The sequence below is a fragment of the Callorhinus ursinus genome, unplaced genomic scaffold, assembly GCF_003265705.2.
Source record: "Callorhinus ursinus isolate GAN/ISIS: 27379988/994484 unplaced genomic scaffold, GSC_fseal_2.0 scaffold2, whole genome shotgun sequence".
Classification (NCBI taxonomy): domain Eukaryota; kingdom Metazoa; phylum Chordata; class Mammalia; order Carnivora; family Otariidae; genus Callorhinus; species Callorhinus ursinus.
The window spans coordinates 92,960,854-92,988,600 of NW_027397064.1; the positions used below are offsets into that span (position 1 = coordinate 92,960,854).

The window sequence follows — 27,747 nt, forward strand, 5'->3', positions numbered from 1 at the left end:
TTAAAAACAAACCAGGAGGTGAATATATTAAACATCTTCCCTCAGGAGTCTGACCAACACCTTGCCTGGTCTCCCCTCGTGCTTCTGTCCTGAACTGGATTCCTGCCTCTCTGTTTGTAACGTTGGATTAGAGTCCGGTCTCTTGTTCCTAATCCGGCATCTCCGGCTTCACTACTTGCTGACAGACTTGTACCAAGCCTGCCCGCTTGGTTTTCACATCTGACCAGCAGGGAGAGTCCTTTTGCCAGGGCCTGCTGTCCAGCAGGTCACTCTTGTCAGATTCTTGGTGCTGACTGCTGTCTCGGCATGGTGCCAGGCTCCGGTCAGCCCCTCCAGATGGTGTGCTCTGCCAGCTCCGCTGGAAACCTCCAGCACCTTGAGCTGGACCAGGACTTCCCCTGTGTCCCTGCGTGCAATGCATGCATCACCTTTTCTACAGAGGCCATGGATCGTCAGCTCTGGCGCAGACTTCAGAAGAACCACTGCACAGCTTGCTAATGTCGCCCACGGAGGGATTTATTTCCTGAGCTGGGAGGCAAATAACATCAACAGAGTATTAGAGCCAAATAAGACAGAGTCTAATGCCTTAACTAAATGGATCCTTTTGGTCTGCTCAGAGCTATACATCAGCCTGCTCAGCCTCTAAGCTTGGGACACCCCTGAAGCCGAGTTTAAGAAATCTATATTTGAGTTATTTATATAAACAAAGGCGATAGACTGGAAATAAGGTGAGACCGTGTGCTTGCAGGGGGCAAGCTGGGTCTCTGTAAGAATTGAGATTTCTTTTCAAAAACCATTGCCATGCATTCTGTGGTTTTCATTAAGAGCCAGATTTGGGACTCCAGCACTTCTTGTCCAGAAAATCTTGCCTTAGGGAAAATAAGATGTCTCAAGACATTCAAAGGACAAGCCTGCAACTGCTTTTAAAACTTAATCATGCGTGAAATGTACTACTTCCACCTGTATTGGCCATTTGGCCTTTGCGGCAGGCCTCCTGCCAAACCCCTGTGCATGTCACCTGTCCTGAGGCAGCATGGGCCCAGCTTGGGACTGCAGTGCAGCCCAGGAGAACTCGCAGGGGCAGGAGCTTCTCAGTCTTTTTATTCTCTGTCTCCTCTTTCTCCCCCTTTCCCCAGGCTGAGTCCTAGATGCCCCAGCAGTCTGCTGTTTTGTTCAGGCTGGGCTGGGTGCACTGAACTTTTGGTACTAAACCTGCCAGAAAAATCAATCTGTCACCTGTCCCGACCCCTTAGACTCCTGCTGTCTCTTAGTGACCTGTGGTCAATCCAGGTGTTGTATTATAGTACAACTTTCCTGGCTGCAAAGTGAACAAGGATCCTCACCAGGTAACACACAGGTTGCATTAGTACCAGCACACATCTTCAAAAATTCTTTAGGGATGTGCCTACTGAGCAATTTCTGGTACCACAGCAGGTAGGTGAGGGAGATATTTAAGGGCCTGTGGGATTTGCTTTACCACTTATATCACACCTATTTTGTGACTGCTTTCTTTGTCTATAAAAGAGACTGGTCTTTGCTGTAAAGTTTCCGCAGAATAGGGTTCAGGTAAGGGAAGCACCAGCCCGGGCCTGGAAGAAACACTGAGGCTGACCCTTTGGTCAGCCTCGTTTTCTTGGATTGTGATAGACGGTTCCCCCCACCAACTCCTTTTATCTTTTGAGTAACACTTTTGATATATTTGGGGGGGGCAGATTTCAAAAGTAATACATGCTTACTTTAGGTAATTAGAAAAGTCCAGAATATACAAGGTGAGAAATACAAATCATCCATAATCCTTCTGTCTAGTTATAACCACACTGCCTTTAAAGAAAAAAAATAATAATTAAAAAAAAGTAACCACACTGCCATTTCGTATGTGTACTTCTGGTCAGAGACAGCATGTAGGTTGGTAGGTAGGTAGACACACAAGCCACAACATCACTACATTTGGCTGTGCCAAGACAAGGGAGTTCTTGACTCTCCAGAAGAGTGGGTTTCACAAGGTGTCATTCTCAGACTAGCAACATAGGCATGCTTTGGGACCTTTTTAGTAATGCAAATTTTCAGACCTCCTGGGAGTAAGAGTCTGGGGGTGGGCCCAGAGATGTCTCATTTAACCAGCCTTGCAGGTGATTCTAATGTATACTAAAGTCTGAGAACTACTGCTCTATAACTCACCTGCCCTCTAAACCATGCCCCACTCTGACCCCTTCCCCATCTGCTATATGGGATTGCCAGAAAAGATTCTCAATTTAGCTCATTGGAGTTTAAACTTAGTCCAAGCCAATCATTTATACAGCCCATTTAGGTTTAACTTTGTCTTCTTGGGACAATTGCTCAGTCTTTCAGATATTTTCCCTGTCAAACTTATCCACTCCTCTAAAGACGGTGTCTGGGAATGTGGGCTTTGCGTGTCCATGTCCACAGGGCTAGAGGGACACATGGCCTTGTGCTGATGTTCCCCTTGGTGCTGAGTGCTGGTGCTGAGAGATAGCTGGCCCGATCTCATCTTTGGACATTCTGCAGGCATTTGCCCCGACATTTGTGACCACTGACACATTTGTGACCGCTGACACATTTGTGACAATCCTGTTCTTTCTCAGATTGTCCAGGGACCAGGGGCCTCCCTCTGCTATCTAGGTCTTTCCATAGCTCCAGCAGTTACTGTAGACCCCTGAGTTTCTGCCACATCTTCTATTTACTCTTAACTGGCTTGGCTCCCTCATGCGGTCACCTGTCCATGTCCTAACTTGGGGTCCATACCCTGAGGGGATGCTTGCTGGACTCAGCCCTGTCTCTCGGCCTTATTGGTCACGTGCCTTGAGCTTGCCTTGCACAGTGGTCTCTGCCCTGAGTACCCAGAGGAGATTAGGTGAAGGTTCTGTCTGCCCATGGTCCCTCTAGCTCAGGGGGCATAGCTTCTTCTCCCTCAAATCTCCCCAACTCTGTGTCCATTTCTCTCCCCTTTAATCTCTTATGCAAAGCCACTGATATGTTGAATGACCCTCTTCTCCTAGTTCCCAGCTTTCAAGCTCATCTCAGGTGTAAACGCCTATTTTGAATGTCAAAAGCTAAAGAGTAATTCTTTCTCTTGGCATCTGTAATATGCCTGGCCTCGAGGCAGATGGATGTAGGAAGGCAAAATAGAAAAACACAACAATATGTTTCCAAATCTTACCCTCTTTTCATAATCAAATATATACACAACGTTCACATAATTTGGATTCTGCTGCACGTACTTTGTGATGGGTCTTTTTTTTTTGTCACTTATCCATATGCCATGAACATTGTTTCCATGTCATTAAATACTTTTCTACAACATGACTTTTAATGGCTCTGAGGAATTCAATTAAATGTGTGGTGGGAAGGAAACTACATTGCTATTTTCAAAGCCATTGGCAGTTTGTCTTGGTTTCTCTGGGGCGTGGTGGCACAATTTATTTAAGGGAGAGATTATTATTTTGTTTTAATTGGGATAAAAGAAACACTTTAATGAGCCTTTTGATTATACGAAGGCAAGAAGTAATGCCTTCACTGGAGCCAAAGTTTTAGGTTAAGAAGGAGATAAATGGTGGTGAAAAAGTTGTCTCCTTGAGTTGTTCTGACGGTTGTAGAGTTTTGGCTTTCTTTGGGAGTTTGGAGTCAGGGGTTGCAGCCTCGGATACAGGAAAGGGAGGAGGACTTGGATACAAGTACAAATGAACTCCAGCAGGGGGAAGTGGGCCAGGACAGAGGTGAGATGGTCAGCAAGAAGTCCATTGCACTGAGGCACAAAAGATGGATTTAGGAATATTGATGTCTCACTTTGACATAAGTTTTATTTTCCTGTCTTGTCTTCTTTTATCATAAAAATCAAGGAAAGACTATTGCACACACAGTTGCACACCCCATTGATGCCTTGAAAAATGAAGGAAGGGGGATATTTTCATGTTTGCAGTGAAGTGGAAGGAGGGTAGAAATATGGCCAAAAGACATTAGACATTGAGAGCAACATGAATCAGGGGGTGTCAGCTACCTCCAACCACTGCAGCTACTCCCACGGATTATGAGAAACATTCAGGAATCCCTGTGTCATAAAGAATGAGAAGTCCAGTTATTTTATTTGAGTATTAAATAACAGGGTGACCACACAAGGCTGGAAAGCCTGGGACACTTTAGCCATAAGTGTATATTAATTTGTTTAAACATGCCTTATTTGGTGTATTTTTTCCCCATTTTCTGCTGTCATTCATAACACTGGTATAAGCAGCCTTATAGGTAAAGTTTGGGTATATTAGTCATTGTGTCCCTGAGGCAAATTCCCTGAAGTGGGATTGCTTGGGTGATGGAATGCCCATTTCAAAGACTTGTGATGTAGAACAAATTTGTTTTCAGTCTTTGAATTTCCCAGAAGAACCTGTAGGGACATGAATCTATTAGAATCGCTACTTTGCTTGTCGTCTGTGAACCAGATGGAGGATTCCAGGTGTCTGGAGGAATGCCTATGTCCTGAGTTCAAATCCTCATACCACACTTACGGCTTGGGAAACACTGGGTGAGTCAGATCTCTCTCTCTCTCTCTCTCTCTCTCAGATTTTCCTCACTTCAAAAACAAAGATGATTTGGTATCAACCTCCTAAGTTTGATTTCATGGAAATTACATTTAGAAAGTTCATAGAATTTTATAGATACTAAAAATCCATAGATACTAAAAATACCGAATTATCTGCCCTTTTTGTTCATAGTGAGAGAGACTTGAAGATTTCAGTGTTTTTGTCTCCGCAGCTCCAGAAAGGGAAGAAACATAAGCCATGTGGAACCTGTGTGCTTGGGTGTCCTCTGCCAGCCATTAGCCTGAGTAATTTGATTCAAGGATATTTATGACCCACTTCTGAAAAGCTGCCACCCAGGCGGTGCTGTTTCTTATGTTCCCTTGCAGAGAAACCAACGGACAAGTAGAAATTGTGTGTTCTGTAAAGGGGCAGATCTGGAAATTCTGGAAAGTCCGCTGTGTAAACACACGTATGTTTCCCTAGGACTCACCAGGCTGGAGCCTGGGCGAGGGTTCCTCTTGTCCTGACTGGTGCTTCTTCTCTCAGACCCTGGCAATCATTACAGCTCATCTGGCAGAGAGCAGGGGGCCCGCCTGTCTCTGCAACGCCTTTCTTTCGTTAAGAATGAGTCATGTCAGTATGGCCGGCTGGTACCAGAGGGGCAGGAAGTGTTTGCAAATGAGCTCGTGCTCCTTGACACCTGCGAGGTCAAATCCCACACACAGACAAGAGTTGCTCAGGAGCACGTGAACAGGGCAAATCGGGAGGAGAAATCCATGATGGTCCTGTCTCTCTAGCTCCCTGATGTCGTTGTGGAGGCTTTTTACAGACGCTCTTCCATCAGGGCTGGGCCTGGGGGGTGGCTGAAGGAGGTGCGTCACGCTCTGCAGGGGTGGATCCCATCTTTATTTAGAATTCTAGAATTTTGCTTTTCATGGATTTTTTTTGCATGAATTTTGATTAAAAGATACTGCTCTATTGGATTGAATAGTGTCCCCCTCCTTAAGTTCAGAACCTTAGAACGGGAACTGATTTGGAAACAGTCTTTGTGGGTGTAGTCCATTAAGATAGGTCACATGGACTCTCTTTTCCGGCTACTGTGGCGCGAAGAACCATGAGCAGCAAAGTCTCCTGTGACACCCCTGTACAAGGTGGTGTGGGAAGTCCTGCACGGGAGCCAGCGAAAGCGCCGGAAGTTTTTGGAGACGGTGGAGCTGCAGATCAACCTGAAGAATTCTGACCCTCAGAAGGACAAACACTTCTCCGGCACTATCAGGCTTAAGTCCACTCCCACCCCACGTTCTCCGTATGCGTTTTGGAGGATCAGCAGCACTGTGATGAGGCCAAGGCAGTGGATATTCCCCACATGGACACTGAGGTGCTGAAGAAACTCAACAAGAATAAGAAATTAGTCAAGAAGTGGCCAAGAAGTATGATGCCCTTTTGGCTTCAGAATCTCTGATCAAGCAGATCCCATGAATCCTGGGCCCAGGCCAGAATAAGGCTGGCAAGTTCCCTTCCTTGCTGACCCACAATGAGAACATGGTGGCCAAAGTGGATGAAGTGAAGTCCACCATCAAATTCCAGATTGGAAGAAGGTGCTGTGTCTGGCAGTGGCTGTTGGCCATGTGAAGATGACAGATGACGAGCTTGTGTACAACATCCACTTAGTGGTCAATTTCCTGGTGTCCTTGCTCAAGAAGAATTGGCAGAATGTCCGGGCTTTATCCATCAAGAGCACCATGGGCAAGCCCCAGCGCCTGTACTAAGGCACAGTTCAATAAATCCTAGTGCTACCCTTAAAAAAAAAAAAGGGTCACAAGGGAGCAGGGCAATCTCTAAGTCCAGGGACTGGTGTCTTTATGAGAGGACCATGTGATACACAGAGACACAAATGGAAGACCCACACGTGAAGACAGAGGTGGAGACCAGAGGGATGCAGTGACAAGCCAAGGAAGGGCAAAGATGGCGGCAACCAGCAGAAGCTGGGAAGAGGCAAGGCAAGCGTCATCCTTAGAGCTGTTGGGGGAAGAACGGCCCTGCTGACGCCCTGACTTCTGACTTCTAGCCTCCAGAACTGCGACAGAATCAATTTCTGGTGTTTGGAGCTCTCCAGTCTGTGGGACTTTCTAATGGCAGCAGCCCAAGGAAACCATCGCGAGTGCATTAAAATATGATTTATCTCAATCGCAGAGTTTTTTGGCGCCCTCTTAAATTCTGTACCTGCGTTGAATGCCTTTCTCTCCTTACCCTGGTGGTGTCTCTGTCCTCTCCTTTATCTCTTCTTAACAACCCAAGGAAGAACACACAGAGGAAAATTGTCTATGGGCTCCTTCCAATATGACATATACAATCCATGAATGATATTAATGTGACTTATTTTGAATCCTCGGTTGGCAAGGTCTGAACATATCCAGGCTGTGGATATTTGTGTCCAGGGGTATTTGTTCACTTAAAAATACTTACTAGGCCCAGACAGTGTCAGAAATTGTGCTGGCTGACAAGAGCAAAATACACAATCTCTGCCTTTAAGGAGTTCATGGTTTAGAAAGGGAGATAAGAGAGAGACACAAGTATCACAGAAAGGGGTGGTGCAAAGCAGGGGTCATGCTCCTCCAGAGGTTTTTGGCTGCCCCAGAATCCTTCCAGGCCCTTCACAAGAAATTCTCTAGACCCACTCCTTCTCATCCATGGGGCAAGAGTTGAAAGCTGAATGTCTCCTTTGTCCTGTTCCCTTCCTCCTGATTCCCAGTAGGTGTGGGCCTCCTGGTGTTCTGCCAACACCTCTTCTCTCTTGGCCAAGGTTGTGAGAGAGGAGATCAGGCCCATGATGATGTCAGAAAAACTCCCGGAGCCAGGAGACCCACGTCAGGGTTCAGAAAGAGCGCTGTCAAAATAGAACTAAGAATACACATTCTTTGGGAATGGTGGGGTAAGGATGGGGCCCTGGAGTGGGCCTCAGAGTTCAAGGGCCACTGGGGATCCACCGGTAGTAACAGGATAAGTCAGATCTCTGCTGGCTTGGAGAGCCAGCTGGGAAGGAAGGGCAAGAAGGAAGAAACAGGTTGATGGTCCCATGAACCTGGGATTCGTGGGTGATGCCATACTGGAAGAAGAACATCAGAGAAAAGAGGGATGGGCCATAGCTCTGGTGCATGATTTTCCCAGCTGGAGAAAACTCAGCCCTCTTGGAACCAGCTGTATCTAAAGCTATTTGCCTTAGTGATGCAAGTTAAAAATAGTGGTAATTGCCAGCCCCCTGAGTGTGACCAATTACTACCATTATTATAATTGGACTGGAAATTAACCCACTGTATATGGAAGCCACAACATATCCAAACTTGTTTCAGGGCAGCTGGTGTAGAAGTGCTAACGTTAGCATGGTTGGTGTGTTCTTGGAAGAACTCAAAGAAGAGGTGGGAGGTGGGGGGGACAGTGGCGGCTGCAGCCCTTGCTTCTTCCCAGCCTCTGCAGCACATCTGAAATCCAGAGCAATGAGAAGCTGTGCCACAGGGCTGATTGTTTTTGCCCCTCCTGGCAAAGCGGCATCCAGCCTGACTGTCCACATGTGTTCCCCTGTTCTCTGGGGGAATGGGTGTGTGAAGGCATGTGTGTGAAAGACACGAGTTGTGTCTTTCCACAATGGCAGCTTTATCCAATCATAAAGCAAAGTTAAATCACAATGATAAAGCCGGTTCAGGATTCCAAACTCAATGACAAGTCACCATGGGATTAAACTTGGCTTCTTGCACAGCACACAGAGCAGGACAGAGACAAGCCACACAACAAACAAGATAACAGAAGGCGCAGGAAGTGAACGAACCCAACACAATGTCAGTCTGGAGGCGCGCAGTTGAGATAAGCCCTTGCCACTTACTGCCTCTGATGTTCACGCAGGGAAGGCTCTTGGCTTTGTTTGGAGAGCCATCGGGCAGAGCCTTCGGCAGCAGTTGCCTTTTTTAAGTGGTCAGACATAGGGGCATCATGTCTGAAGAGTCTAACAGTTTGCTACCCAAATCCTTCCCTTTTTAAAGGGATTTCATCAGTTTTGGGTGTCTGCAGACCTCCTCTGTTCTGCTCATTATCAGTTCTGGGTGTCAGCTGACTTTGGTCCCGGAGATATCTCCTAGCGGCAGTACTTTAACTGCTTGCGTCATTGCTTGACCGGGCCCCTGTTTGACCGGGACCCTGCTTGACATGAGAGACTCCATTTTGCTCCCTACAGGGTGCATGGCTATGAGCGTGAGGCCTGTGTGTTCTAGAGGGTCTGAAGAGGCCTGAGATTTCTGAGAACCCTAAACTAATAGAAATTCTGAGGTTCACATAGAAGATTTGTCCATTTTGGAAAAACAGACATAATGGGAAGAAGTTGCCCTGCACAGTGTGGTGAGAAGAAAGAACAGAGGAGAATTTTCTCCCTGGCAACTCGACAGTAGAGCTGGGACCAGGGTGAGGCCTGCAAGGCAAAATTTAAGGAGGCTCTCACTTCCAGGTCCACGCAAGTATAGTGTCGGCCCCGGCACAAACCTGAGAGTGAGGGTCTCCTCAAATTTTGTGCCCTAGTCCCAGTCCTGCTCTCTGGAAGCCTGCCCCTAGTCCTTATGGGAGCGGGTAGTGAGCAGGATGGCTGTCATGGGGGTGACCTAGGAGAGGACTTGGGAGGATGGGAGCTTTTGTGGCAACTGTTTGTTGCCTCCCCAGACATTCATTTCTCCTTCTTCCTTTGTAACAGGAGCCTGATTTTTATTTGGGGGTGGTGAGCAATAAACCTAGTTTAACAAATCCCATAAAAAGGTATTTCCCAGGTGCCCTTGTACCTTACAGCTTGGTCATGAGACCAGGCTTCCCTCTTTGAAAGAAAAGCATAAATATATGCCACATGAGCAGGACAGGCTGCTTAAAACGAGCTAAATAAACTGGAAAGACTTGTGTTTTTTTTGTTTATTTTTTTGCCATTTTGACTTTCCTCCTCCTTCTAGCCCGCAATGTGGAAGCTCCAAGGATATCTCGGATCATCAGTAACCTTGAGAATGGAAGCCACATGCTAGGAAGACAAGGTAAAAAGAGAAATCTGGGTCCTGAATGACACTGTGGAGCTGTTAAAGATGCTGTTATTAAATCTCATATGAGACAGGTCTTTATAGATATATAATCTCTATCTCTGAGATAGCTCTGAGAGGAAGTAATTGGCTTCACTTCTTCTTATAAAGGGCCAAGCGGGAATTGAGACCCAGAGCTATCTGAGTCCAAGCCTGTGCCCTTAGCGGCTACCCTGTATCACTGTGAGGCAAGAGTACTCATGGCTAAGCTTTGGGAAACAAGCTGTATGGGTGTCTGTTTGGGGCAGAGCTGCCAGTCAGCCCCTTTCTTGACCCGGCTTTTGTTTCCATGAAGGGCCCCCGAGCAGCTTGTGCTCCCTAAACCTGAAGCCTGCTCAGGGGCTCTGCTGTCCCCCTACCTCTGTAGGCCAGGCCCAAGACGTCAGCCTCCCTCCTGGGGCCTTCGAGCTCTCAGCTTCCAGGAGGCCACCTGCACATTCTGATCCTTCTTGCCCCCCCTCGCCCCCCTGGCCAAGGATTTTCTTATCCAACCTCCACACACTCAAATAGATTAGGATTCCATGAAATATTGATGCCTTTTCCTATGGTCTGGGGAAATCTGTATCTATCCAGATCAGCCAGGCTGATTGATAAATCAGGCCGAGGGGAGGCACTCTTTTGTTCCACTGCTTTGCCCTTCACGGACAGGAGAGGGAGAGGAGTCCTGGCTGGAGCATACTCAGGTTTCCAGGGCAGCTCAGGACCAGCAAGGCTGCCCAAGGACAGGTTCTGTGGGGGGTGGCTGGGAAACAGGATTGTTTTTAAGAAAACCGTTCAGCCAATAGACAGGACAGGGAGGGCCTATCTTGTATAACTTGAGGCCCCCGCACCCCCATCATATCCCAGGTCCCCTAACTTCCCGCTTCTTTTCTGCCCCCAGAAACTCAAGTAGCTGCTGATGTCAGAAAGTAATTCCTTTCCTCTTGAAGACTTTGAGATCTCCAGCAGGCTCCCCAGCCTGGCTGAAATTGTGGATTGTGTTTATCTTTGTGCTCAGGCTTGCTGATCACAGGCAGAGCTGATGGTGGGGGAGGGGGTGTGAGAGACAAGGGAAGAGAAAGTTCAAGTGCATAGTTTGGCTCAAAGGGTAAGGAAGGGGATGAAGTGAGGTGGGCCACGCCGTGTGCCTCTGCTGGGAAGAGGGATCCCCGATAAAGGGGTTGGTGCAAACAGCCCTAGTTATGATTTTGCCTTCTTTGTGGGACCTTAGGCTGTCTGCAGCAACCCACTGGTTCCAGGTGGTATGTTGACTGTGCTGACAGGCGATGGGGTTGGGGACCTCAGGGCACCCCCAGTGCAGACAAGAGGGTACCAGGGACTGTGTCCATACTTGGTTACCCTCAACCCAGCAGGGCTCAGTGGGGCCTGAGCAGGACAGCTACCACCCTCTACCTCAGCGCGTGTGATGGTTAATTTTAAGGGTCAGCTTGCCTGTGCCGGGAAGTGCCCAGATAGTTGATCAAACATTATTCTGGGTGCTTCTCACAGGGTGTTTTTGGATGAGATTAACATTTAAACTGTCAGATTGAGTAAAACAGATTGACTTCCTGAATGTGGGTGGGACTTATCCAATCAGGTGAAGGCCTGAATAAAACAAAAAGGCTGATCCTCCCTGAGTAAGAGAGAATTCTTCCTGATACATGTCAAATGGGGGACACCAGCTCTTCCTGGTTCTATAGCAGCTTCCGGCCTTTGGACTCAAACTGGGCTCTGCAGATTTTGGACTTGTTGGACTACATAATTGTGTGATCCAATTTTCAATAACACCTCTCTCTCTCTCTCTCTCTCTATATATATATATATATATATATATACATATAAATTCTCTCTCTCTCTCTACATATATATATATTCTGTTGATTCTGTTTCTCTGGGAAACCCTAATACATACTGTCAAGAAGCATCCCCATGGTGACCCAAATTAAAGGGCCACCACTAACCTAATTATATCTGCCATGGGACAGCCAAACTGCCATGGGGTAGCCAATAGGGCTAAGGAACACATGTGGAAATTTCCAGAATTATCTGACATAAATCTTTAGGAAGGGTAGCTTGTTTCTTTAGTGGGAGAGCATAGAGAACATGGCTAAGGAAATATTTCCAAGCCCTTATGGTAGGCTGAACAACGTCCCCCTAAGGATGTCCACCTCCTAATCCTCAGGACCTATGAATGTGTTAACTCACAAGGGCAAAAGGGACTTTGCAGATGTCATTAAGGATCTTGAGATGGGGAGACTGCTCTGGATGGTCCAGGTGGGCCCAATGCAACCATAAAGGTCCTTATAAAGAGGTGACAAGAGGGTCAGAGGAGGGGGCAAGAGACATGGTAATGAAGTGGAGGTTGCCGTGGTGTGCTCTGAAGATGGACAAAGGGGCCATGAGCCAAGGAAGGCGGGTGGCCTCCAGAAGACAGAAAAGGTCAGAGAGACTGACATGGGTTATAGCTGGGAAATATGTTACTGCCCCCTGCTAAGGGCAGGGTGTTCAGAAGTCGGCCTGTGGCCAACACTGAGGTTGTGCACCCCTCCCCACCGCCATGCACTGACTGATGCACTGAGAATGCAGGGGGAATATGTATACACTCGGGTGAAGTCATGATGTGGCCACCGAATGCATCCTAACTGACCCAAACGTCGGCTGCGTCCCCTGTGGGCACCTCAAAATGTTGCATGTAAGGTCCAGGGGCCTGGGCACTTTTTGGAGACACTTAGGGTTTGCAAGGAAGGCAGGTCTATCCCACCGATGGTAGGGAATGGTGTAGGGACTCCTCTCCCGGCCCAGGATTGTGTTTGATGCCAGCACAGGACTGGACCAGGCGGCTTGCTTACCTGCCCTGGACGCTCTGGTGTACAGTGAGGGTGGCCTGAGGGAGCACGGCTAAGCAGCCAGACGACAGCCCGAGCTGCCAAGGTCACTGGGGACGGAGGCTGTCCTTCTGTTTTCTTGCTCCCCACCCATCCTGTAGGTTTCCTAAGTTCGGCTTGGCTTCCCAAATAATCGGATTTTCACATTCTGTCTTTATGTTTTCTTTAACTATTTTTAGATCCTTTGATTCCGCTTAGTTGGCCGCGGCTCTTCCCCCAAATACTTGAAGAACTTCCAATTCAGCATTTCGGCGGAGGCCAGGACTCGGGGCTGGGAAGCGGGCCCCCTTCCCACCGCAGCTCCCTGCTCTGCCCGATGAGGACCGAGGCCCACAGGCGGCTTTCCCGGCGGCGGGAACGAGCCAGCCCAGGCTTTCTCACTGGCTGTAGACGCAGCCCCCGGCGACGCTGAGGGTGGCCCTGCAAGGCTTTCCTCCAGAGAACCGCCACGGCCCTTCTAAAGCTTCTCTCTGTGCCAGTGGGCCAAACAGGACGGACGCCATGGCACAGAAATGGGTTTTTTATTTTTTAGTTTTTTAAGATGTATTTATTTATTTTAGAGAGAGCAGGCGAACACACATGGAGGAGGTGGGGCACAGGGAGAGAGAATCTCAAGCAGACTCTGCTCTGAGGGCAGAGCCCCACGCGGGGCTCGATCCCAGGACCCTGAGATCATGACCTGAGCCGAAATCAAGAGTCTGATGCCTAACTGACTGCATCACACCAGTGCCCCCCCCAACCCCAGAGATGGCTTTTAAACTCCTGTGACGTTTCAATACTACTTAATGATCTTTCAGTCATCAGGGGTATTCCTTCTCCAAAGCCTGGCACCCATTGGTGGCTGCCTGGGTTCCACTCCTACCTTTGGCTCCTACCACGTGCATGACTGTACCTCTCTGGGGCCTCAGTGTTCTCTTCTGTAAAACGGGTCTGATAATAATAGTGTCTACCGCCTGATATCGCTGTGAGGATTAAATGCATCAGTATCTACATAAAACACTTAGGACTGTGCCTGACACATAACACACATTGTGGGGGGTGTTGGCGGTAACTTGTGCCAAACCTCTGCAGCTCTCCCCCAGCTCCCACCTCCAGCCCTGACCCTGGATTCTCAGGCGATGAGGTTACTGTTTTCACTGCTGAGGAAACGGAGGCCTCGGCTACAAAGGATCTGGACTCGACTCTACTTCAAAGATTTACATTTCATGAATTTGCATCCCCTCCTTCCTGATCTCAAAGGGCAAAGGGCCCCTCCTCTTGGCCAGTGCTAATGCTCTACTTGTGGCCTGGGTTCCTGCTCTTCTCGTCTCCTAAGTCTGGGTCTCTGGGGTGGCCATGCCCTGGGTCACTTCCCTTCAAGGCCACACTTCTTAATTGCAAAGAAAGTGGTGGTTAAAAGACATTCACGGTAGAAAAAAATACAAAGCACTAAAAATAAAAATCACCCAGAATCTTATTTAACTGGCCCCTCTACAACCCGTTGCCACCCGCACAAGATGATCTATTCGTGGATTTCAACACACCATTTCTCTGCTTCAAAACTTGCAAGGTTTTCTCCACTTCCGACAGAAGCAAGTTTATCCTCCTTGGTCGGGCCCTGGGCTCTTCTGGGGTCTACCTTTCTATCCTTCCCTCCTACCCGGAGGCCTTTGAGACCTCCCTAAACTTTGCTCCTGGTCCTTCCTCTACCTGGTAAAATTCTACTGGTCATCAAAGCTCCATATTAAATGCTGTCTGTCGGTAATGCCTTCTGTTAACTGTCTCTAGGCAGCAGGGATGCTTCCTGTGTACTCCGTGGCATTGTGTTCACATTTCTAATAAAGCACTTATCACGTCCTACCACCTGTGCAGGTTGGAATTTACATGATTCTCTAGATTCACGGACTTTGGCTGTTGTTGAGCTCAGCACCCCTGGGAATGGCTGAAACACAGACGATAGATTACTTGCTTGGAGTTGTTCCAATAGGCATTTAACTTACCTTTGGAACTAGTGTATCATAAACGGTCCCAGATCTCCATCTGCAACTGGATCAGGGCATTTGGGGGGAGCTTATCTTGAGAGTGCCTCTATCACGGACACCTTTCCAGGGGACGTAGGGGACTCATCTGCGCCAGGTTTTCTGCTGTAGGTTCGCCTTCCCGAGTTATTTAGAAGCTGCCACTCACTGAACTTGAGGTGGTCCTCAAGCTTCAGCAGGTGTTAGAATCGCACCCTGGTGGTGGTGGTGGGGGCCGGGCTGAGGGAACTGGAGGCGGGGAAGGAGGAGGAGGGCGGGAAATGCAGATGGCTGGGTCCCACCTCCAGAGTTTCCGATTTCCAGGAGGACTGGGGTGGGATCCAGTGATATGCATTTCTAATAAGGCCCCAGGAGATGCTGCTGCTTTGGTCCTGGGACCATACCTCTCAGAAAATGGACAAGTGTAAGCTCTGCTTTCCTCCACTGCCATGTCCTACGTTTTCTCTCCGTTTCTATGGCAATGGCTATGGTCTTCCTTTGCTCACTAGCATCACTACTAGTGATTCCTTTAGTTTTAAAACTGTTTCCTGCTCCTCCCTGGCTCTCTTCCCCTTCTCCAACCACTTATTATGAGCACCCAAATGACAAAGATTATGCCAGTGTAATTTTTACATCCTTAGTGTCAATGACGACTGGCACACACTAGGAGCTTGAATAAATGCAGCAATAATTGGGCTGGGTGTCTGGTTCTGGCCCTGCTATTGAATTCCCTTTTTGGGCAGTGAGTTAAATACTGTCGATTCAACATTTATTATTGGTAAAATAAAGAGAATGATGCCTCAAAGTAGGAATGAATTAGAGAACTGGATTAAAAAAAAAAAGTCTGTCTAAGAAGAAGGTTAATTAACAACCAGTGAATTGATAAGGTGGAGACCACAGCTGCCCCTGGCAGCGGGAATGGTTGACCAGGCAGCCAACAGTCCAGGTGGCCCATGGAGCTGCTTCTCGGGCAGAGAGTTCCAAGTTCTGTTCCTTAACTTTTGCCACAAGAACACAGCTACTGCAGCATCCATGGGAAAAACTATCCCCGAAGAATTTTTGTTTGGAGGAAAAAAAAAGAAGGAAATGTGGGCTCTACACAGCTGCCCCGGCCTAGTGCTTCACTGTATATTAATATAAAGCCTGACTATAAAAATAAATGTCTATCTTTTCTGATTTAAAAAATTCATTCACAAATTAGAAGTTTTGAGAATACAAAAAGTATCCTGGAGGACATAAGTCACCTCTAATATTAATAGCCCCAAATGATCTGCATTTGCGTGTTGAATTATTTTTCCTTCCTTCCAGTATCTTCCTCCCTCCCCCCTCCCTTTTCTTGGTGACATTTTATGCGATTTTAGCTTTTATATATTCTGCATCCTGCTTTCAAAAATTAACCTTGTATCGTAAGCATTTTCTGTCATTTTCCAGTCTTCAAAAACATGATTTTTAATCCTTATTTTTTAATTACTATAATAATTGCTGTTCAGGAGACCCAAGGATTCAGAATTGTAGATAATGGGAATGAGAAATTTTCTCCTTTCCAAATGCACTCCCCAAGGGAAATCACTGCCAAGGGCTTGAGACTTTGGGTGGAGGGGTGGGGGGTGGGGGAGCATAGTCAGTAATTTAAAATTTAAAGCAAATCAAAAAATGGACTTATATCATTCTGCCATTTACTCTTAAAAAAAGATTTAGCAATTTTGTGGTCACTTCTTTTTTACTAAAAATAATGAAAATGTGATTTTTCATAGCTGCTCAATATTCTGTTACTGAACGCTCATCTTGTTTGGCATTTTTATATTCTAAAGAATGCTTGAGATGAACATTTTATATATACTTGTTTATAGGAGGTAAGGGTATTTTTAATGGCTCTTATACACTAAGCAAGTCAGTATTAAGGATTTACCCTCCAAATAGTGCTCTTGACTTTGGTCTCACCTTGACTCCTGACTTCACCCCTCACTCTGGTCAGTCTCTCAAGCCCCTTTGGGTGCCCGCTACAGTGTGGCTCACTGAGACCCAGGTCTCCCTGGTTATAACTCAGGGGTGGCACTGTCCTATAGGAAGGAAAAGGGTGCGGGATTCAAAGGGGTAGAGATGTCTGGAGAGAGAAGGGTTCCTATCACTACCTCTGACACACAGAGTGAGGAGGCAGGGAGGAGAGGAGCCCTGCTTTCCCCTTTACCTCTGAGTGGAAGTCTCTGTCTCCATCCCTGCTCCTGAGCCACACTAGAAAAATAGCTCTGGGAGAGGAAACATCTGAAATTCTCAGGAAGATTAAAGGTAGAGGGCGATGTTATCAGCCCTTCGGGAACGGTCAGGGCAACTGCTGGCGCGTAGGGGAGAGGGGGGATTCACAGAGAAAGCACTAGAGACAGTGGATGGCAGGACAGAAGGCTTTCAGAATGGGAACTCACAGACCTTTCTCAGACAAGAGCAGGAATATGTGCAGTTTCACATGACAGGAACATGTGCTTCCTAGTGAAAAGCTGGAGGAGGTTCATGGTTCACTGGGAAGGAGCAGGAAATCACATTCTCCCAAGATGGGCAAAGATAAGGAAGGAATCTTGGGGCCTTGAAAAGCCTGGCTGATGTATGATTATTCTAGTCCAGGGACATAATTCAAGGGTCTTGGCAGTTATTTCTCATTTCCTCAGCATGTCTTGCTCTGGAATCATCCCTCTCATAAACCCTTCCCCGAGATGGTGCAATGGGGGAAAAGGATCAGCCTAGCAGAAGAGAGCAGAAGGTGTGAAGTCTTCTCCTTTAAACACAAAGCTGAGAGTTTTATGGTGGCAGTTGCCCTGGATGGGAGCTCTTCAAAGTCTCATGGTACGTGTACCTGCTGGTCATGGGTCTCTAATACTTTGAGCTAGAGCTAGGTACCTGAAGCAGGTAGAATAGAGAAATTCTGGGTAAATGCAGGAGGAAAAACAAACCGGGAACTGAGTCTGACACCTAACAGCGTTTGTGGTCATCAGGCAACCTTGCGAGACCTTGCGAGACCCCTGCGGTTTCCCACGGCCACAAAAATCCCGTTGTTGCTCCCACGGCCACAAAAATCCCGTTGTTGCTCAACAGCACGCATGTGCCCACAGACCCAGTTAGCTTGCAAGTGACCGAGAATGACCCCTCCACTGGGGGCGCTAGAGGGACAATAGTATATTTAGAGTATATTTGGAAGTCTGTCAGAAAAATCAGACTGCGCCTGCGCATCATAGCTAACACAGAGCGTGCGTAATGATATACAGAGTTCTTGGAATTCCCCGCCCGCTCTCAGAGCCTCGTGTGACTCTTCTGTGCCCAAATTATAACCACCTTTAGGAATCAGAGCCCCACATCCACCCAGGGCGGCTCAGATTCTCTCTCTGAGTGCACTCGCACTTCCTCTTCTCTACTGTGTACTTTTTTGCAATAAAGCTTCTTCTGATATACTTACTCTGACTCATCCTTGAATTCTTTCTCTGGCAAAGTCAAGAACCTGGCACCGGCTGGTGGTTGAGGTCTCCAGCACCAAGAACTACAACGTCTCCGGTATCAGACCTGTCAGGATTCAATCAGAGAAGCAGAACCACTAGGGGAATATATATATGACATTACCAGTAAATAATGGGAACTGTCTTGTTCTGCATAGAGTCAAAAACGTCAAATACTGGTAATACATTGTATATACATATACATTTATGTAAATGTAAAGTACAAGTGAGCAGGGACAAGCTGGAGCCCTTGAGCACGAGTGGGACCCTGTGAGGATGAACTGAAACCCATGTCAGTTCTCTTTGCATCTGGCCTTGGTGGTATGGGCATCCTGGAGGAAGCTCAGTCTCTTCATCTAAGAGCGAAACACACACCCGGCCCAAGAGTTGCCTATGTTGGAAAAGGATTTAGGGGATGTTAGGGCAGTCGTAGGCCTGACTACTCGCTCACACCAAGGAGATGTACCAGCAGATAAGTGAGAACATGTGCAAGCTACAAAGCACCTCCCGCTTCCCTTCCATTGCCAACACCCACCCAACCCCAGTCTCCCACAAGAATGGCTGTTGTGGCTCACCCTAACCAGAAACACACAGGAAAGGGAATTCCAGAAAATGTCGCTCAGCCTAATCAAGTTGCTACATTACAAAGTCACCACAGTCCTCTTCTTGACCACTTGGCATTCATACACACTCCTGAAAGCATATTTAATCTCCAAATAAAGACAATAACAAAGTCATGCTCCCATCTAACATAATACAACTATCCGGGGTGCAAACAGAAATACTCTTTCTCTGAAAGAGGATATAAAGTTCTTTTTTTGGCTCTGGGTAATTTTCATTCTTCCCCAGGACATTCATACTCCCCCTTTTGTATCTTCTGCTTTAAATACTATAATATAAAGTTAATATCTATTAATACAGTAATACAGTTGATGTAAGATGATAAGTGGAAGACAGAGAGAAAGAAAAATATTCAGTTAATATGCGTCTGAACACTCAGACTAAAATAAGGAATATTCATAACTATTATAGTCTTGTATGTAACTGGTCAGAGTCGTAGCTGGTTTTTCTAACTACCTTCTTCTACTACCTTCCATATTTTTGCCTTCAACACTCACCTCAGCTTATTGAGCTTCCTTGCCTAGTGGTGGATGACCCAAACCTTCATTGCTGTAGGGTCGGGGCCCTTAGTAGTCCTGTCTGAATGGGGTTGTTGAATTTAATTCAGAGCATGGAAATACTAAGAAGTGGCTCAGAGGATTATCTGCAATCCAGATATACTCCTCCTGACCATTCCTGTGTAGTAGCAACCCAGTTTTCCCTTGATAGGCAGGGTCAATTTCCTCAACCTGTAAAGTAACTCTCCCCACCCACCTCTTTCTGGCCTGTTGATTCACTTGCACAGGGAGCTCCAAATGGCCAGATGGCAGTCGAGTTCAATGGAATCATTGTTGTGCTGCTAGTGGAAGCATTTCTCCCTTTGGAACTAAGACCTCTAGCCCAGCAGAATCTAAAGTTAAGGGGACGGAAAGCAAAATTTTACTAGTAGATCACTAGGGGCCTTAATAAGTGGTGCAAGTTCCATTTGCCTTCTAAACCTCTGAATCTTGGCTATAGAGAAATAGCACCATATGCTGATTCAGAGTATATTCTGCACCCTAGAGGGGACAGTTCCACCCCTTCAATATTTTACCACCTACCCAGAGTTGGTGGTAACTGAGTCTTCAAAAGACCATTCCATCATCTTGCCCAGGTGGTCATGTCCCTATGGACTAGATAATAGGCTAGGACTGGAGAGTTTCTATAGCCCTGTTGTAGAACAGTGAAGGTGAATTCCTGGCCTTGTCAGCTGAAAGAAAACTACTTCTGATGGTCTTATTAAGATTTATAGAGAAAAGGGCATTTGACCAATAGCTGTATATACCAGGTCCCAGGAGATGTGCTGATTTCCCCCAACAACAAAACCACAATCTGGAAGAGGAGCTACAATAGAAGTCACCACGTGATTAAGTTTAAGACAGCCACAGCCCAGCTGTTTTCCTCAGAGGCATACTATTATAGGCTAGTTGTACAAAGATGTGGTAGTGGTACTCACCATCTCTCAGGTTCTTGATGGTGACACTAATCCCTTCGATCTCTCCAGAAATGTAGTATTGCATTTGGTTTCCTATTTTCCTAGGTATAGAGTACTAGTGACTCCCACCTGGCTTTTCCTACCATAATAACTCTCACTCTACAGATTAGGGAACGAATGTGGGGATTCTGCTGAGTACATCTATTCCAACAGTGCACTCCAGAACTGGGGAAATAACCACAGGATGGACCCACTGGGCCCACTTTGAGATGGTCTGAACCAAAAAGCCATTAGACGTTGACCTTCATAACCCCCTACTCAAGCTGGCGAACCACAGTGACACCTCAGACTTTCAGGAATTATTGTGGGACACAGGGTGTCCCACAATAGCTGGAGAGTCTGATTGTTTCTCCTTCCTTAATGCACAGTCACCCCGGTAAATAGTTACAGGTCCTTTTGGAGAAGGCAGGGAGGAAGGTAAACAACATAAATTTTTGACAGTGCAGCAGGCTTTTTCTTTAAGGACCCACTGACTCTGGGTTGGTAAATCAGCTACAGTCTGGGAATTGATTGAGAGGCTGTGACTCTCTAATTTGGTGACATAAGCCAGATTTCTGTTCACTAGACTTAGAGCTTTTCTGCCTATACAGATACAATAAGACTTTAATAGGTTCTCTAACTATTTTAGTACTAAAGACAGCATGATCAACCAGCCAATGCCAAAGATCTCTGTGAGCCAGACTATTTTGATTACTGCTTTGATTACTCTTCTGTCACTTGGCCCCACAGAATCCTAACATCCCTATTGCATTTAGGAATCACAATTCACACCCTAATATCTGACTTACAGAGAACAGCAACCACCAACTCTTTCAAGGATGCTGGGGGAGAAGGTCCCCTCATGAATTTATTACAGCCTTAGTGAAGGGTGTATCCTCTGGGCCCTTCCCAAATGGATGAGGAAGTCTTATGTGATCAGTCCCTTCTAGCTTTCTAATCTCCTTAGGCCTTTGAATACCCTCCTATACAGTACACCAATGGAAGTTATGCTATTTCATCTTCGTTTACCGTAGACCACCTTGGGATACATATTTTGGTTAACCAAGCAAAATGTTAGAGCTATTCCCATATTCCCATCTCCTTGGGCTAAATCATCAAAATAGGGATTCTCTGCTCAGTGAGCCTGTATTAGAGTTCTCAAGAGAACTAATCAAATGTATACACACACACATACAAATAAAGAAATTTATTATAAGGAATTGGCTCATGCAATTATGGAGGTTAGCCAGTCCCAAGATTTGCAAGGTGAGTTGGCAAGCTGGAGACCCGGGGTGGGGGTGATGGTTTAGTTCCAGTCTGACAGTGGGCAGGCTTGATAGCCAGGAAGAATTGAGGTTTCATTTCAAGTATGAAGAGAAGAAAATGTTGATATCCTAGTTTGAAGGCTCTCAGGCAGGTGAACTCTCCCCTACTGAGGTCAGCCTTTCTGACCCATTCAGTCACATTAGGAAGGGCAGTCTGATTTACTCAGTGTGCTGACTTAAATGTTAATCTTATCCAAAAACATCATCACAGAAACACTCAGAATAATGTTTGACCAAATAACTGGGCACCTTGTAGCCCAGTCAAGGTGACACATAAAATTAACAATTATAGAGCCCTTATCAGTAAATTTAGCCTGATTCAAGTTTACATTTCTTCCACCTGAACTTAGTAGGAGTGGAGAGGGAGTGGAAGAGAAAGGTAGGATACAGAGCCAACACGATTTAAGGACCTTAATGGTCACCATTTATATCATGATGTACATTCTACTGGGTCCCAAAAAGTTTAGTAAGGCACCCCCCCCCAATTAACAGGCTGGCTAATTTTCCCTTTAATTTGTTTATCTTTGCATTGTTAGCTTTCAGCATTGAGGTGAAGAGATGACAGAATTGGGAAAGGATGTTCTTGTCACTTGGAGTCTATTCCTATTCCTTCTTTTTTGTAGGGAAAGTAGCTTGGATTCCAGTTTCTTCCTCTTTGAATGGGATACTGCTTCATGGAAGTTGTAAGGATTAGAGAGACTGTAAAGAGTTTGGCATATAGTAGACACTTAATAAGTAGTTGGTATCTATTCTTTTCATTAGACCTAACCATGAGAGAAACATTTCTTCTCATCCTTTTTGCATGAATACTTTTGAGGGCATTTTGGCTTTTAGTTTGTTCATTTCTCTCTATCTATCCTGAATTTTGTATAATCAGCAAACTATATATTTAATACCTATATGCCATTTCTCATGATAACTACTTGAAGGATCTGCAATCATAGAGAGAACCAGGAGGTACTCTTCCTGGATCATTAAGACATATCCATGATTGGTTTATTTTATATATCCAGCACCTAGCAAGTCCTGAGTAATATTAGCTATAATAATTATTATCCAGGGATGGAATTAATTGATATTCTACCCTCTGTCACCTATGCCTTTCCAGCCCCAACATTCCACAGATATACCACCATTTTCATTCCTATCATGAGATCTTACATAAATGCCTGGTCACATCCAAGCACAAATTTGTTGTGTGTAGTTGGCAAAATTAATCAAACAGAATCAGGATTAGGAAGACCCAGACATCTAATCTGTAATTCAGACATTGGTCAAGATGGAATCTGAGTATAAAAGGCTGGATTCCAGGTGCTTCAATCTGAGGCATCTCTCTGGTTAGGAGAGGTAATAAGAAGACCAACTAACAATAACAATCCTTGACCTTGCCTGCTGACTCCTTAAATTCTAACTTTTATCTTGTCCAGGCTTTCTCACGGGGGACATTGAAACATCCCTGGTTTTACAAAATGGGACTCCTTGCTGCCCACCTCCCTTTCAGGCAAGATTGCTTCCATTTTCTGAGAACTCAAGTCAGGTAACAGATGATCAGTTTCTCCAGTACCTAAAGCTCATGTGCTCCCTGAACACCAAGCTTGCATTTATCCCTTGTGTCTCCTTTCAGTGAGCTCAGCCTCTCTTGAATCAGAGCCAAATGAACTTTGTGAAAATGCACTTAGGGCTACTCACATTTAAATTTCCAACTTTTTTTTTTCTCCTTGGTATTTTGTTTCTATTTTTTATGCTCCTTTTTTTTTTTTTTTTTTTTTTGTATTTTATGTAGCTTTGTAAGCCATCTGCCATCCTTTCTGGAATGAGATGGCATATAAATACATACATATATGCATACATAAAAGGTATACTGATATTTGAGAAAGACGTATCAAATACAAATGCATCCTTCTAGGTCGTATTCAAGACAGAGAAGGGGAGAGGAAGGGAAAGAGAGCTATATTTTTCAAAATATATATGCCAGGATTCTTTCTGATCTTTCCTTACCCCTACCTACTCTCAGGGACCCAGGTAATATTAGAATCATGGCAGAGGGAAGATATACATTTTGAAAAATTCTCCCAGGTGATTGTGATTTACCTCTTTGTCTCCCAGTCCTCCACCCATAGCTCAGTGACACATCTCCAGATTTTCTCAGCTTTCTTCCTGCCTTTGGTCAGAAACAACCCACTCCACCACATTAACTCATCTCTCCATGGAAATGCCATTCCGGAGTTATGATGTAGCGTTATGCCCTTGGCTTTTAGAGAAGGATAATATAAGAAACAGACAGTTGAAGGGCATGTCTAAATCTTTTGCAAAGCCTTAGATGAAGCCATTGTGCATTATGTGACCAAATGTCACCCAAATAAAGATTTCTCTTCATAATTCCTCACAATACTGAGTGCTAGAGGAAAATTTGACTCTCTGAGAAAACTTGAATTCTGCCTGTCAATAGATGAGGAGAATTACAGTGCTCATGATGCTGTCATTTTCCCCCCTGTTATCTACCAGGGGATTTTATTCAATCCAGCAAATAGTGGATGCTGGGTACCAGGTTACATACTATATTATAAATATTAGTAGGGCCAGTTCTGGGCTCTGGGACTCTTAAAGTCTACCAGATACAGAGCAAAATACATGTGCAATTATACCCATGCTTTCCTCAGATTCCTCTTATAATCTTCTCTCCCTTTTTCTCGGTAGTTCCTGTAAAGCCTTGTTCTCTAAATTTTTAAATGCCTTGTATTGATATGTGCTTTTTTTTTTTCCAGTAGAACACAGAATTTTGGAGGGGCTTTCTGCTTTGTTTTTGGCTGTTTGCTGCCCTCTATTTTCTTTTCCTTTTTCCCCCCTGCCTTATATTTTTAATTGCCCTACACCACCTTTTCAGAGCATGGTCTCTTTATAAGAGTCTCATGTGCAATGTACCCCTCTTCCATGGCCACAGCTGACTGAACTGGAGGTGAACACTTGACCCAACCTGGGCCAGTCAGGTTTCCATACCGGGAATTTGAAGTTGGAGCACTGAGAAACAAGTCAAGTGGTCCTGGGGGCTGAGGTTACCTATCTGAGGTGGCTATGGTAGAATTCACGGTAGTGAAAAACTGAGACAGGAACAATGATCTTCAGAAAGAAGAGACTGAATTAAACACCCAGAGAAAAGTTGAAATGAAAGACCACATAGGATAAAAAAAAAATAAGTATGAGTATGAGAGGGTGAGAAAACCATATGGAGGCATAAAAAAGTTCTCTTTTGATTATTTCTATTTTCGTCATGAAATAACAGGCAAGGTCTTCAGCTTAGAGTAGGAATGGGAAGAGGGTGGGCAACTTGAGAAGAGAAAAGAAGGTGTGAATTACTCATCATTGAGTGGGGAGTGAGCTGACTAAGGGAATGTGGTAGGATGACAAACAGCACTACAGGCTCACTGGAGTGACTAAAGAGAGACAAGTCATCTTAATTTTATGCTTTTTCTCTACTTTCAGCTCTGTGGGTATGGAGCAGGCAGAAAGCTGGATTTAACCAGGACTGAGTTTTCTGCCAGGTAAGTATGACCTGAGAGGAAGAAAGGAGCAAATGAGTTGATTATGAATGTGAAGGAATGTTTATAATAATGGAGCATGGACTCTAATGAAGGAGGTTGGGGTACGACTGGACAGGGTTAGAGATCTCAATGTGGTCTAGGAGTATAGAAGGAGGAAGCCTGAGAGACTGTGCTTGGAGAATGGGATATTTGAAACACAGATTAAGGAAGGGGTCGGGAAATGGTAATGACAAGAATAAAGTGAGGGTAAGTAGAGGTTAGGTGGGCAAGGTAAGTGGAGAGGAAAAGACTGAGAAATTAAGAGGTAAAGGTCCAGGAGGTATCATCCATATGAAGACTGAAATCCTCAAGTATTGTAGGGGTAGTAAGAGGGAGAGAAAGGGAATGAAGAGGAGTAATCCAAAGACTTTTAGATGACTCCAATAAGGAGAAGCAACAGATGCTTTAGTATGGTGCAGAAGTTTCAAAGAAGCCATTTGTGTGTGTGTGTGTGTGTGTGTGTGTGTGTGTGTATGTGTGTGCTTATATCGAGGAATGAAGGTCTGAAAACGGCAATGAGGAGTAAGGACATTTTCCGCACACAGGCTTAGTGGTGTGAGTGGGATAAGATAAGTCTATAACTTGAGAGGGCTGTGGGGGTGAGGGAAGGTGTCCTCAGGAAGAGCCTGCCTTCACCAGAGTAAGGAGAGGGAAACATTCAGAGGTTAAGAATGGAGGGAATTTGCTGATGATGGACCATGAGTTTCAGAGGGCATGGTGAAAGAGTTTGAAAGAATAGGAAATTGGGTTTGATTAGGGAATATTTTGAACTATATGGAGATGAGAGTCCAGGTGGAGAAAAAAGACTTGAGATTGTGGACATCTAATGAGAACCTAGGGAACAGGAAGGTAGGGCTGGATGGGATGATCTTCTGCTGGGAGGTGGACAATCCATTGTGAGTGTCACCTCTTTTTTGAAAGTAGATTCTTAGGCAGATGGTAGCAGTGAGGCAGAAAATATTGGGGAAGGGGTGCTTCTTGGTGTTCCTGATGGTGGAGGCATGGCATTGGTAGGGTAGAGGCATGGAACATAGGAGTAAGCACATGACACAAGCTCACAGACTCCAGCTCCCATCAGAGACAGTTTTTTAACACTGGGAACCAATAGCCCAGGCATTGGTTATCACTTTCCACATCTGCAATCTCTTATCCCTTATTCTGAAATCCTCAAATTCTAAAAACCAAAAGGTTTTATGCATTTAGTAGCAAAGGCTGACCTGCCCTAACAATAAGATCTTTGTAAACATAATTTATCTTAAAAGTGTGAATATTCATATGTTTTACCATAAAACAGTTAATGAGTTAGATTATGGAGTGTGGCTTCACATCCCAGTGGAAGTGATATATAATACATGGTATGTACTCCATATTACGTTTCCAAAATCAGAAAAGTTCTAAAACTCATCTGACTCCAAAGGTCTTGGCTAATGGTTTTGGATTTATATACCCAACCAAGTATGTAAAAGCCTTTCCTAAGCCACCCTAAGGTGGTGCAGCTTCACGGAACTTGGACCCACCTGCGACCACTGTGAGGAATACTATGAGGACTCCCAGACCTCAGGGGACCTGTGGGCCTGACCTGCTTCTAGTCTCCTTTTCTTCCATAGGTCACAACAGGGTGGGAAGAGAAGCAAAAATAAATGTTTCAAAAGAAGATATACACCTGTCTTTCTTCTCTTTTTATTGCTAACAAGCTTTGGCATAAAATCATCCACTCTGAGAGAAGGCTAAAGAATTTTAATTTGAGTGTTGAAATTCATACCCACTAGAGATTCCAGGACTGTTGATGGCCATGGTTCCTGACATTAGAGAAAGCTGTCTTTAGAGAGTGAAGGTGAAGCCAACATTTAGAGACATCAATGGTGAGAGGTGGAACTAGAAAGCAGGTCCTGACTATGCTCCAGTCCTGGCATCCATTATTTCTGAGGCCGGTTCCACCTCCCCATGATTTGATTATGTTACCCATAAATCACCATCTCCTGCTTAAGCTGGTTTGTCCCATTCATAATGAAGCAGCAGGGTTGTCCTTCCAGGCAGATAGTGTACAAAGGGATCCCTGGACCTGGAGATGTTGGACTTCTTAGAAGATAGGTAGCTCTTAGTACCATGATAATATGTCAGCCAACCGCCAAGTCTCCACTTCTGGGCTGGGCTTCTCCTGTGGGGAGAGCAGGGGTAGCTGACAGTTCTAGAGGAACTGGACTGGGGTCCTAAATGAGTTCCAAGTCATGGGCTCAGGATCATGAGGTGAATAAAGAAATCTGAGTGCTTTCCTCAGCCAAGCAGAGTCCAAGGTGCTAGACCCAGAAGTCCAGGCAGAACCCTGGGATGGGAATCCCTTCCAGTAGTCTCTGATGCATAGAAATAAGGAGATAGTCTAAGGGGCAGAATGTGGGTTGAAACCCAGACTCAAACAGCTTGCCCTATGTAATAGCTGTCATTTGAAAGACACTAGGCAGAGAGGGTGGATATAATAATATTTATAGGTAGAAAGATGGATAAGCAGATGAGAGAGAAGTGTTTCAAAGAGGAGTGAAAAAGGCAGAGTCTGGAAAAATTCCTGAGCTAAAGAAAAGAGAGGTGTAGCTGCTTTTTATAGATTACCTGTGACTTAGGTTGTGGGTATAGAGTAAGCTGCTAAAGGTGACAGTTTCCTGGAGACAGCAGAAGCATAATCATCAGAACTGGCGCACAAGATCAGGGCTGGACAGAACTCAGGATGAACCAGCTTGATGTGGTAACTGTTACATTCATGGCCCC

At 45.5% G+C, this 27,747-nt stretch overlaps 1 long non-coding RNA gene and 1 pseudogene across 1 annotated transcript; one reads left to right on the forward strand and one right to left on the reverse strand.

The window, feature by feature from the left end:
- On the reverse strand, positions 1–27,747 carry LOC141374872 (uncharacterized). Its single transcript, XR_012382039.1, has 3 exons — positions 27,592–27,747; positions 17,935–18,038; positions 1–528 (listed from the first exon to the last, which is right to left on the reverse strand). It is a non-coding gene; the product is annotated as an uncharacterized lncRNA (long non-coding RNA).
- Positions 5,521–6,335, forward strand: LOC141374871 (large ribosomal subunit protein uL1 pseudogene; annotated as a pseudogene).